We start from the raw sequence: 12,610 nt of genomic DNA, 5'->3' as shown, positions 1-12,610 counted from the left end.
TATGTCACTTTAAATAAAACCGTGGGGCAGTATATTTCATAACAGGATATGAATCGATTTATTACACAATCAAGAATCGAAATGAACGATGAAAAGCGATGAAATATCCTGCTCCACGATTTTATTTAAACTGACATATCACCGTCATAATTGTGGTACGAGAAAATAATTATTTTTTAGTTTTCAGTGCATTTTTTATCAAGTTATATAAAATCGTTAATTTAAAATCTTTGGCAATTGTGCATAAAAATTGAGTTCGGCTTTAGTTTTCGAGATATTTGCCAAAAATGTGATCGGTAGTAAGTTGGGGATAGATGGTTAACTGTTGGGAAATTTATAAATTTGTTGTCTTAAATTATGCACAATTATGCACCTTTTATGCACAATTACCACTGTTTTAAATATTTTTTTTATTAACGAAGTTGGCTTTACATTGTGCCAACAAATTTTTTATGTGGGCCATATTCATCGGGACGACATAACGACGTACGTTACGAAAAACAACACGTTTCAGTTTGCCACGTAAATAAGCACAATGCATCGTTTCTAACGAATATTAGCACGTTTTGGATTATACGGTAGAAACTATCACGACGGGACGCCGACGGGCGAGCAGGACTTTGAAAAAGGTTACAACTCTGATAACCATCTGTCTCCAATCTGACATCAGATTGGGAGCAGGGTCTGGCATGAGAGCGCAGAATCTGACATCAGAACTGCAGCAGTCTGTGTCCGCATTTGGCTGCATTCTGATGTGCAGAGCCTGAGGTGCAGTGCCTGATGTCAGATGGACAGCAGATCGACAGCAGATTTCGACGTCTGCTAGGCACAGCAACAGCGCCATCTGTAGGCAATTGATTGGTAATTCTGGACCTCAGATGGCGCTGTCCATCTGACATCAGGCACTGCACCTCAGGCTCTGCACATCAGAACGCAGCTAAATGCGGGCACAGACTGCTGCAGTTCTGACGTCAGATTCTGCTGCCATATCTGGCTATCAGAGAATGTATGCACCTTACGCGATTCTGTGACGCTGAGCGGCCCACGTGCTCTTGACTACCGCTATCGACGGCGCACGTGTTGCCAAACTCTTTCGTTTCTGTTTTGAAAACGGGAGGTGTTGTATTACATCTTTCGATGGTTTCCGGAGGAAAAATGTCTGTCGCAACTAGGGCTGTAACGAATATTCGAATAATCGAAGTATACCTTTTTTTTTCGTGGAGAAATCCCTAACGGATACCCCTAGCCCTCGGGGGAGGGTCAGGGGTTATGTGGGGCTTGCACCCACTAAAACTCTACGGTGGTCGTCCTCGGATGCGGAGTAGCGCGCGTGAGGAGGAGGACTTGATGCGGGAGCAAGCTAGCGATTCGTCCGCTTGCCCCCCCCCCCTCACGCGCATGATGTTGATGCATACTCCGCACCGATTCCCCGAAGACTCGGGGACTTCCCTGGGGGAGTTAACTCCTCCCCCAGCTCCTAGCTCCGACGACGCGGGACGGACCACGCGTCCGCGTCGCCACGGGGTTGCTGCTACTAAGATGGGAGGTGCCCCCCGGCACCCCCACCCCACAACCCCCGCGATCGAGTTGCGACCCGAGCCGCGACCTAATGTCGCGGCCGAGGCGGGGGCGAAGAAAAGCAGGCCGCTGACCGGCCGCTCAACTGCCACGGAACTCGGGGACAACGCTCCCGAGCCGTGGCAGGCTTAAAGATGCGCGGAGCGGCCGGGAATTACAACGGCCGCCCGATCCACCCCACGAACTCGATCGCACTTCACGGAGCAGCGATGTTGTGCTGCTCCGCAGGGGGGGAGGAACTCGTCCCCCCCGAAACACCTCCCACTAACACACACACATGGGGCGCGACTGCACAGCACATTTCTATCGGCCGCGCCCCCCTTCCCTCTTCAATTCCTCCTTAACACTAAAGGGGAAACATCCCCACCTTCCCACTCCTCAGGGAGCCTTCGAGGCACGGGGGAGCGGGACGACGCGAACACTACGTCGCCCTCCGACCTCCCCCGGCTCCGCGTCATCCGACGCCAACGCGACGACGTCGACGCGAAGCAGCGAGACGGGACGGGTGCCCCGTCAACTCCCGCTCCCGTTCGGCCTCCTCCTTCTCCGAAATAACTGCCTCTGCAAAGGCAGAGACAGCCTCCCAATTCGCCCTGTCTGCCGCCATGAGACGCACGACTGTCCGCAGCGACAGATCAGGGCCCAGCTGCGCCTCCAGAATACGACGGTCGTCGATCCACTCCTGGCAGCGTTCCAGGGTGTGACCCGCCGTGTCCTCGTCGCCCGAGTCGCAGCTGAAGCACCGCGACGTCTCCTCCCGCCCGATTCGACACAGATAGGCGCCGAAACAGCCGACGCCTGTGATGATCTGTGTCAGGCGGAAGGTTAGCCTACCGTACCTACGCCCCACCCACTCGTTCATAATGGGAAGGAGCGCCCCGACAACGCGACCCTCCCGATGTTCTGGGAGGGCCAACCACTCGAGCCACTTGGCTACCATGCGTTGCCGGGCCTGGCCCCTCGCCACTTCTTGCCCGTCGGCCAGTGGGCCCCCAGCTTCGCGGAGATCTCGGACGGCGGAATATACTTCCGCCTCCATCTCCGCGAGCAGATGGAAAGGAGGGGACCCGGCCAAGGCGGACAGTTCGACGTGTGACACCGTGCGATAAGCTCGCACGATCGGAGGACCGCCTGGCGATGAACTCTTGCCAAAAGTTCGCGCCCAACGCGGCAGTCCTCCAGGTCGCCGGCCCAGACAGGCGCGCCGTACAGCGCCATGGACCGAACGACCGTCACGTATAACCGTCGAACACCCTCGTGTGGACCACCCAGGTTGGGCATGATTCGACGAAAGGCGAATACCTGCTTCTCCAACCTGGGGGCGAGGGTCTTGAAGTGGCGCGTGAATCGCCAGTAGGTGTCCAGGGTCAGACCGAGATACTTCATCGATCTGCCGACCCTGATGCAGGCTTCCCCGATCCTCAGCGACGCTCCGTTGGGGACACCGCTCCCAACCCTGTCCGCGAGCCACATCGCCTCGGTTTTCTCCAAGGCGACTCGCAGACCGAGCGTCCCGATCGAGGCAACGACGCGTCGCAGCGCTCTCTCCGCGAGGCCGATCGCGTCCTTCCACTTCCGCCTGGAAGCCACCACCAGAGTGTCGTCGGCGTAACAAACCAACGAGACCTCCGGCGACGGCATCTCAACCTGCAGCACCGCGTCGTAGGCTAGGTTCCCTAGCAGGGGGCCCAACACGGACCCCTGCGGAACCCCGCGGTGCATCGGAGCCACCCCGTTCCCTCCACGGCCGACGTACGACACCGATCGGTCGCGGAGGTAGTCCCGGACCAGGCGGCGAAGGTAGAGCGGGACGTTGTGAAACAGTAGCGCCCGCTCGATCGCCGCCCAGGAGACGGTGTTAAAGGCGTTGGCTATGTCTAAAGAGACAGCAACGCTCACACCGCCCCCCTCGGCCGCTCGGCGCGACAGCGATCGTACGAGTTGAATCGCATCGATGGTCGATCGCTGCCGTCTGAAGCCGAATTGGCGGTCGGATAGGTCCGGGCCAACGGCCCCCAGGTGCGCGCACAGGCGGGCAGCCACAACACGCTCGAGGAGCTTGCCCGCCTCGTCCAGGAGGCATATCGGCCTATAAGCCGAGGGTGACACCGCGGGTTTTCCAGGCTTCCGGAGGAGGACCAGCCTCGCCTCCTTCCAGGCAGGGGGGAATCTGCCGGTTCTCAGGACGGCGTCGAACAGCCGCCTGAGGCCGACTCCAAGGGCACTCAACGCGCAGGCCCATACACGCCCGGGCACACCGTCGGGACCCGAAGCCGCGTTCCTCTTACGCATTCGCTCCACCGAGGAAGCGAGCTCCTCGTCGCTGACCCCGGGGGCATCGGAAGTATCCGCACCCCCGATCAACCACGGATCCCCGGACTCGTCGGCGCGACCCTCCCCGTGTACCGGGGGAGGGGGGAAGAGCGCCACTAGAACTTGGTCTAGGAGCCGGGGATCGAGGCCCTCCGTGACGGGGGGCGCCCAAGGACCGAGTTTGACGGACACGGCCTTGTACGGGCGCCCCCAAGGGTCCTCGTTGAGGGTCGCGACGAATTCCCGACAGGATTGATCCTTCGCCCGGGCTATGGCTCCGCGAAGTTCGCGCCGCGCCGCCGAAAATGCGGAACGCAGCTCGCGGAGCCTTTCCTCCGAGACCCGCCGTCGGTCCCGACGACGGGCCCTGGTGTACTGGCGTCTGGGTGTTAAATTAGCCGCGCGGAGGTCCGCGATCTCGGCGGACCACCAGTACACCGACCTCCGACCCCCACCCGGCGGCCCGGTCCGTGGCATAGTCGCGTCGCAGATCGCCTGCAACGCGCGACGGAACCAGAGCGCGCCGGCAACGGGGTCATCGAGGACGTCGCCGGGCAACGGAGGCCAGGCGACGACGGAGGAAGCGAGCAGGGCCGCCTCAGCATCGAGGCGCGCGAGCGCCCATCGCGGGGGATGCCCTCCGACTCGGGGAGGAGGCGGGGGAACGGAGGTGGCCAGCATCACATACATGTGATCAGAAGCTGGCTCGCAATCCTCCGCCACCCAGCAGTCAGACGTTGATGCGGCGGCCGCGGGATTCACCCAGATCAAGTCGATCACCGACTCGCCCCGCGGGCCGCGGTACGTCGTGACCGCGTGGGGGTTCTTTAGCGAGAACCCCATCGCCTCCGTCCACTCGAGAAGCACCTCGCCCCTGGAGTCCGTTCTGGGAGCACCCCACTCGGTGGCGTGAGCGTTGAAATCCCCCAGAAGCACGACCGGCTGAGCTCTCTGGGGGACTATAAAGGCCCCCAGCTCGTGTAGCCGGTCCTCGAACTCCGGAACGGAAAGTCTCGGGGCGAAGTAGCACCCAACCGCGAGGAATCCCCCCCACCGGGCAGCCATCCAGCCTCTCCCGTGTCGGGCGACCGAACACGGCAGGGCACCGCGGCCCACTCCCCACATCATCGTCACCTGCCGATCCGGATTCGTGGACCGAAAGCATCGGTCCGGCAGCGGATACGGCTCGGGGGCGACGACCAGCCCGACCCCCAACTCCAGGCGAGTCTGCTCAAGCAGGTCGTGCGCTCGCACGGAGTGGTTGAGGTAGGCGAGCAGAATCGGCGGGCCTCGAGGCATTACGTGACCTCGTCAGCGGCCTCCACCGGCTTCTGCTCGGGTCGGGCTCCGACCCCCGCCTGCTGGGGGTCCCCGACGACACTCTCCTCGGCAGGGGAGACAAGCCCCCCGCCGAACGACATGGCGATCGCCTGCGCGAGGAGAATCGCCTCCTCCGTGTCGCACGCCGTCCCCGAACCCCGGGTTGTATCGTCGGGGTGGGTCGCCTTCCCGGCCTTTAGAAAGGCCTCTCTCCCCTCGTGTCGGGGCCCACTCGGGGGAAGCACTGGGCTGCTTCCCCTCTCCCGCTTCTTCCTCGACCCCTTCCGAGGGGAGTGCCCCGGCGAAGACGGCGCAGAGAGAGCGCCGGACGCAGCCCCGGGCTCCTCACGGGCCTTCCGTTTTCCCGGGCCGGACTTGGCCGCCGAGGTGGAGACCAGTACGCCGGTCTCAATGCTCTCGGCGGACGCGGCGGAACCAGCCGCCGCAGCAGGGGACGCGGACGCGGACGGGGACGGGGGAGACGGCGCCGCACGGGACGCCGTCAACGCGGAGGCACTGGAAACACCGGGAACATCCCGGGCCGCCCCCCTCACCCTCCCCGCCTTTGCTGCCGACGCAGGAGGGGGCCAACAGGCAGGGCCCCCCCTACGATGTCCGCCGGGCAATCCCGCGCCGGTGCACAAGGGGCAATTGGGGACGGCGACACAGCGTCGCGCCGTGTGTCCCTCAACCCCGCACCGGTAGCAGAGGAGGCGTCGGCTAACCGGGCTGGAGCACTTGGCCTGTACGTGACCGAACTCCAGACACCGGTAGCATTGGAGCCTCTTCTGTGCGAGCGGCGCCACTCGTGGGGCGAGGGAGTTAACAACAACTCTCCCCGCCCTAACTAGCACGGACGCCGCCGCCGCGGGAGCGCGAACCCACAGAGAGAAAGGCCCGCCGCTTCTCGCCGACCGAGACGTCGGCCGCCGAGCACCCTCCCTGCGTCGCTATGGCGGCGCGAATCGCCTCCCCCGACGCCAGCTCCGTCAGGCCGCCGAGTCGGAACTCGGCCATCTTCTGGGGGCAATGCACCTTTATCCCGGTGCCCCCCAGCTGCTCCACGAGCTTGGCCTTCAAGGCCGCAGCTCTGGCCGAGCCCCGCGCCCCCGGGATCTCGAGGACGAGTCCCCCGGTGACGGCGCGCCTCGGACGCATAGAGGTCGGCGACCTTAATGGCCGCCATCGCGCCCGCGACCCGCGCGGAGAAGTCACTCTCACCCCCAACCGGAGCGGTGATAGCCACCGCCGCGGATCTGGAGGCGCGCGGAATCGCGACCAGGGCTCTCCCGGGCGCGCCCGACCGTTGGGGAGCCGGCGTCGCGGCGCCCCCACGCCGTACCACCCCCCCCCCCCATCGCTGCCACCGGCAGCCACCTTCGCCGCTTTCCTGGCCTTGCGGCCGAGGACCTGGGTCCATGCGGCCTGGGTGGCAACCCGAGTCCCAGGCTCCGGGGCCCGCGCGCGGGGGGCGCCGGGAACCGGCGTTTTCACCCCCGCATTTGGTGTTCTGGCAGCCCCGGCAGCCACAACCCGCGTCCGACCCGAACGTCCGACCGTGGGAGGAGCACTCGCACCCACAGGAGCAGCACCCCCCCCCCCCCCGTGAGCGGCAGGAGCGGTCCCCGTCGCCCCTCTCACCCTCCCTCTCGGACACCCCGCGCCGGCAGACGCCGGAACGCGGGTCGGCGGTGCCGGAAGGGGCGCGTTCCCCCCCTCACCGGGGGAGGCAAACAGAGCGGGAGGAGGAATAATACCTCCCAATCCGTCCGCGGACGCAGCCACCGGCCCGGCCCGGCAAGGCGTCTCTCCCGCTTCCCCTCCCCGCGGGACGGGCCCCCAACCGCGCCCGCAAACGACGCACCCCCGCTTATCTTCGCCCATTCCCGGGCAGGGGCAGATGGCGGGCCGGCCGACTTAGGCGTCCGCTCGCCCCGGCCGAGCACCTCTCCCAGGTGGAGGAGGCGTCCCTCCACCCTTCTCTCCAGCTCTTCCATGCGACGCAGCACAATGTCCCAGGGCTGCTCTGCGACCCTGGCGCTCGCGCCGCGGGACGCAGATTCCGCCGAGGAAGCGCGGGGGGACACCACCCTCCTCCTCTTCTTTCCCTTGGCACCCGCCGGCGTAACGCGCAGGGGGGAGGGTCTCGCGGCCGACGATGGACCCGGCACGGGCGTCACCCCCACCCGGGTGAAGGAATCGTCCAAGGGGGGCACACACGAGGGGAGGAGCCCCCCGCGAGTGGGGACGGGCACGGCGGGACCGGACGGAAGATTCTCCGACACCGTCACATCCAAGCCGGCCATGGTCGCGCGGGCCTCCAGGCGCGCGTACCTCCCCCGCAGGGACTCCAGCTCCCGCTCCCTGGTGCGGAGGAACTCCCCCATGGAGCGCGCCTGCTTCGTCAGGGCTCCCACCTGCGTGGAGAGCTTATTCGATTTGCGCTCCCACGCACCCTGACGGACGACAACCTCCCGTGCCGGTTTATTCGGGTTTTCACCCCTCTCGGCCCTTCCGAAGAGCTCCGCGGCGACGGCGGACGCGCGACGTATGGCGATCCGTCGTCTTCATATGTCCCGCCGCGCTGATGGTGGCCGCGAACGCGTCCAGCTCGCGTTGAGCCTGCCCAGCGAGACCGCCGACCGAGAGAGTCTCGGCCCAGTCGCGGAGCTCCGCTCGGCCCGGGAGAGCCTTCATGCCAGGGCCAAGTCTGACCGGGTCGGTCCATACCCCCGGCCTACGGCCCCCCCTCCTGCCAGGGACAAATCCAGGCCCCCGCGCCGCGCCGGTTCCACCGTCGGACGAGGGCAGGGGAGCGTCCCGCGCATCCCCGGCGCCGTCCTCCGCGACGTCCCGGTCCTCCTCCTCCTCAGCATCCGTCATAGCCAGGGGACGGACGCCTCCCCGACGCCATCGTCGTCTTCATGGGTCGACTCGTCGACCACCATTGCCGAGCCAGCGGCCTCCGTGCGCCCTCCTCCCTCAAGGTCCGAGGAGAGGACAACGACGTCGTCAGCGCCAGCACTGACAACCGGCGCCCCCGCGTCGCATCTCTCCAACACGACACGGGCCTCCGCCAACTCCAAACCCGGCGCCCCGATGCCCCGGCGTCGCCGACGCGACAAGGGCCACCGCCGAGAACCCCCGCGCGACTTCGATCGAGATGGCGTCCCGATCCAAGCGCCCCATAGCCTCGGCCACTTCGCGACGCAGCCCGAACAGCTCCCCCTCCAGGGGCGGGCGCACCTCTACGACGCTGCGCACGTAGGGAATCCCACGTGCGTTTCGCGTCGCCACGACCGGTGCCGCAGCCTCGCTCACAACTGAGCGCTCGCCGCGGGAAATGGCTGGAGTGCCACCCCCGCTCGTCACGCTCCACTCCCCAACCCCCTCCCACAGGCCAGCGACCCGCGAAACCGCGATCGAACGCTGGTCCTGCGACGAAGCCAGCGACCCGCACGAAGCGATCGAACGCTGACTCCGCTCAACTCCGCTCTCCGTCGTACCGGGGAGGACTGCATGCAACGATGCAGCGCCTCCACCTCCCTCCATACCGGAAAGAATATCCATGGATATGTCCTGGTCGGCTGCTGTAGTGGATTCTGGGTGGGGTGGCAACATACCCTCCCCAGCACCAGTGACGTCGGTCCGCGGCCCCAACACGACGTCGTCAGTCACACATACTTCAGGCTGGTTGCTGACGAGACCAACCTGAGCCAGGCGATAACCCCCTGGTAGCGGCGTTTCTTCCGAGGCTTCATTTAACTTTTCCATCCATAAAAATTGGTCTTAAAGGGCGACGACCCCACCGCCCGGCGGTCTCCCAACCATCCCCACTAAGGCGGGGGGAACACCCAGCCAGCGTTTTACTTCCCTGCTGCTGAGAAGACGAAGACGGTGACCCCTGCAAGCGAAATACACAGCAGGGGAGCGCAAATGCCATGCCCGCGTCCGCGCCCCTAGCGAGACAAAGTCACGCAGGGACCCCGGGAGCACCGACGTGGAGGTGCGGTGCATGGTCTTACCCCGGTCGGGCCTCCAACTTCGTCCAAGTTCTCCGCTCCGGGCTGACACTGGATCCTCCCCTCGCGACCCGAATGCCCGGGGGTACCACCAGCGTCGGCAACCCAGTTGAGAGAACATGGAACACATCGGAGTTCCCCTTCAGCCATGCGCCGGCAAGCCGACAGCCGAAGGGGTGCCGTTCCAGAGCGTCGAGAATGTGCAATGATCGGTCCGACTCCTCCCGTGACCGGCACGAGCCAAATCACGGGCACGACCGATCCAAACTCGAATTTTACTCCCGTATTTTTTTATATTAACGTGGAGGAAGTCCTTCGTCTTGGACTCTCCCGACCCCGGGGAGGGTCTGGGAAATGTGGGGATGGAACCAGGGCCGTCCCCCCCCCCCACTAAACCTCCACGGTGGCCAGCTGCACGGGAGTATAGGCAAGCTCGAGATCAAGGCCAGCGCGAAGCGACTACCCGAGCCAAATCCCATGTCCCGCACCAAAGTTTCCCTGCCCGAAGGAAGCGATCCCCCCAACGGGCACACTACACAAGATGCCGAGGCGGACCACTCGCGCCCAACCCCCCCCCAACCCCCACCACCCTTCAGCATGCGACGCTCGGGTCCCCTACCGAGCGCCCAGCGGGCTACGTCTATTCTGATTCCCCTTCACCCTACGCTAACCCCAGCCTAAGCTAACACCCCCAATACTATTATACCACCCCGAAAAATAACCGCACTCGAGAAGTCCGGGAGCCACAGACCCCGGCCAGCAGACAGCGCAGGCGTACCTCGCCACCGGACGGACGCGGGCCGTAGGCAGGTGTTCGGGGCCGGACATGGCCCGTACTAAGCCGCCGGGCCCGCACACCCGACGCGCTCAGCGCCCGCCACGCCACCCACCAACCGCAGCGAGGGCTGCGTCACAAAACTCCCCACTCGCGTCAGCCTTGGCCCTATTTTCTTCCTAAACCTGAAAACAGATTCCCCCCTAGTTGGTTGGTTCTCTACGTGAGAGAACCGAACTCTAAGCCCACCCCCGCTGCCCCCGTAGCGTGCGCCCCTTCCCCCGGCGGTATACGCATCTCGCACACGAATGTTTGATATCCCACCACCCGCGCGCGGAAGCCGAGAACCCTAGCGACGATCCGACGGTACGGTGTTACTCCCAGCATTAAGCGAGTTCCCGTCGTCTCTAGGGATCTGTCGCACCACTCCGCGATAAATCCCAGATCGCCCAACGCAATTCGCCAACCCCTAACGGAATAGGTGTCTCGCACACGGATGCAAGAGCACCTATCAATCGCGCGCGGAAGCCGAGTTCACCCAGCGACGAGCCCACGATACGGCGTAACTCCAGCTCGATAGCGAGTTTCCGTCGCCTCTGGGGAACTGTCCCTCCCACCGATGTCCTCGCTTGCCCTACCCCTTGAAGCGCGAGCTCAACCATCATACCGGATGGAGGCACCCACGCAGCTGCCTTGCTGCGTATAACGTCCCGGCGAGTCATCCCCTTCCTGCTCACCTCGGCCGAGAGGTCGTGAGCCCGACCGTCCCGGGGCTAACAGGGAGGAGGAACCCTACCCCGCGCGGCGCCCCAAACGCTTGCCCTACCCCAGTGTTCGCGGGCTGGACCGTCATACCGGACGGCAGCGGTTCACTCGGCTTAATTGCCGAGCATTACGTCCCGGCGAGTCATCCTCCACCCGTCCACCTCGGCCGAGAAGTCGGGAGCCCGACAGTCCCCGGGGCAGACAGTAGGCGGGAACCCTTCCCCGCACGGTCCCAGCGACGTTTCCCAACCCCGGTGGCCCCCGCACGCATTATGCGCTCGCGACGTATCTCGAGCGAGGTCTTTAGCCCCTTATCTCTCGAGTGGCCACCACCGCTCGCCCCCGGATCTCGCCCAACCCGAGCGGGTTCCGCGAAAGAACGCGAGATCGACGAGCACGCTAATCCTCTTCTTTCATCCGCACCTGAAAATAAATACCCGCCCGAGAGTTGTTTCTCTAAAACCACCCTTGTCCCCACGTGGCGTGCGCCCCTTCCCCCCGGCGGTATAGGCATCTCGCACACGAATGTTTGATATCCCACCACCCGCGCGCGGAAGCCGAGAACCCTAGCGACGATCCGACGGTACGGTGTAACTACAAGCTGAAGGCGAGTTCCCGTCGTCTCTGGAGATCTGTCGCACCACCCCGCGATCGATGCACAAGTTCGTTAGCGCAACGCCATCCCCTAGCGAAATAGGCACCTTACACACGAGTGTACGAAAACCCATCACACGCGCGCGGAAGCCGAGTTCACCCAGCGACGAACCCACGATACGGCGTAACTCCAACCAGTCGGCGAGTTTCCGTCGTCTCTGGGGAACTGTCCCTCCCACCGATGCCCACGCTTGCCCTACCCCTTGAAGCGCGAGCTCAACCATCATACCGGATGGAGGCACCCACGCAGCTGCCTTGCTGCGTATAACGTCCCGGCGAGTCATCCCCTTCCTGCTCACCTCGGCCGAGAGGTCGTGAGCCCGACCGTCCCGGGGCTAACAGGGAGGAGGAACCCTACCCCGCGCGGCGCCCCAAACGCTTGCCCTACCCCAGTGTTCGCGGGCTGGACCGTCATACCGGACGGCAGCGGTTCACTCGGCTTAATTGCCGAGCATTACGTCCCGGCGAGTCATCCTCCACCCGTCCACCTCGGCCGAGAAGTCGGGAGCCCGACAGTCCCCGGGGCAGACAGTAGGCGGGAACCCTTCCCCGCACGGTCCTAGCGACGTTTCCCAACCCCGGTGGCCCCCGCACGCATTATGCGCTCGCGACGTATCTCGAGCGAGGCCTTTAGCCCCTTATCTCTCGAGTGGCCACCACCGCTCGCCCCCGGATCTCGCCCAACCCGAGCGGGTTCCGCGAAAGAACGCGAGATCGACGAGCACGCTAATCCTCTTCTTTCATCCGCACCTGAAAATAAATACCCGCCCGAGAGTTGTTTCTCTAAAACCACCCTTGTCCCCACGTGGCGTGCGCCCCTTCCCCCCGGCGGTATAGGCATCTCGCACACGAATGTTTGATATTCCACCACCCGCGCGCGGAAGCCGAGAACCCTAGCGACGATCCGACGGTACGGTGTTACTCCCAGCATTAAGCGAGTTCCCGTCGTCTCTAGGGATCTGTCGCACCACCCCGCGATAAATCCCAGATCGCCCAACGCAATTCGCCAACCCCTAACGGAATAGGTGTCTCGCACACGGATGCAAGAGCACCTATCAATCGCGCGCGGAAGCCGAGTTCACCCAGCGACGAGCCCACGATACGGCGTAACTCCAGCTCGATAGCGAGTTTCCGTCGCCTCTGGGGAACTGTCCCTCCCACCGATGCCCTCGCTTGCCCTACC

At 64.0% G+C, this 12,610-nt stretch overlaps 1 protein-coding gene across 1 annotated transcript in view; it reads right to left on the bottom strand.

Annotated features, from left to right (window-relative positions):
* Positions 1-846: 846 nt before the first annotated feature.
* The window catches only part of LOC143369612 (uncharacterized), a 48,184-nt gene continuing 36,420 nt past the window's right edge, over positions 847-12,610 (bottom strand). The window contains exon 6 of the mRNA XM_076813771.1: positions 847-884. The gene's annotated coding sequence lies outside the window, so the exon portion shown is untranslated. The remainder of the gene's footprint in view (positions 885-12,610) is intronic.

This window comes from Andrena cerasifolii, chromosome 6, assembly GCF_050908995.1.
Source record: "Andrena cerasifolii isolate SP2316 chromosome 6, iyAndCera1_principal, whole genome shotgun sequence".
NCBI classification, from domain to species: Eukaryota; Metazoa; Arthropoda; class Insecta; order Hymenoptera; family Andrenidae; genus Andrena; species Andrena cerasifolii.
Note: the sequence above shows the minus strand (reverse complement) of the source record. Positions and strands in the feature narration are given on the sequence as shown.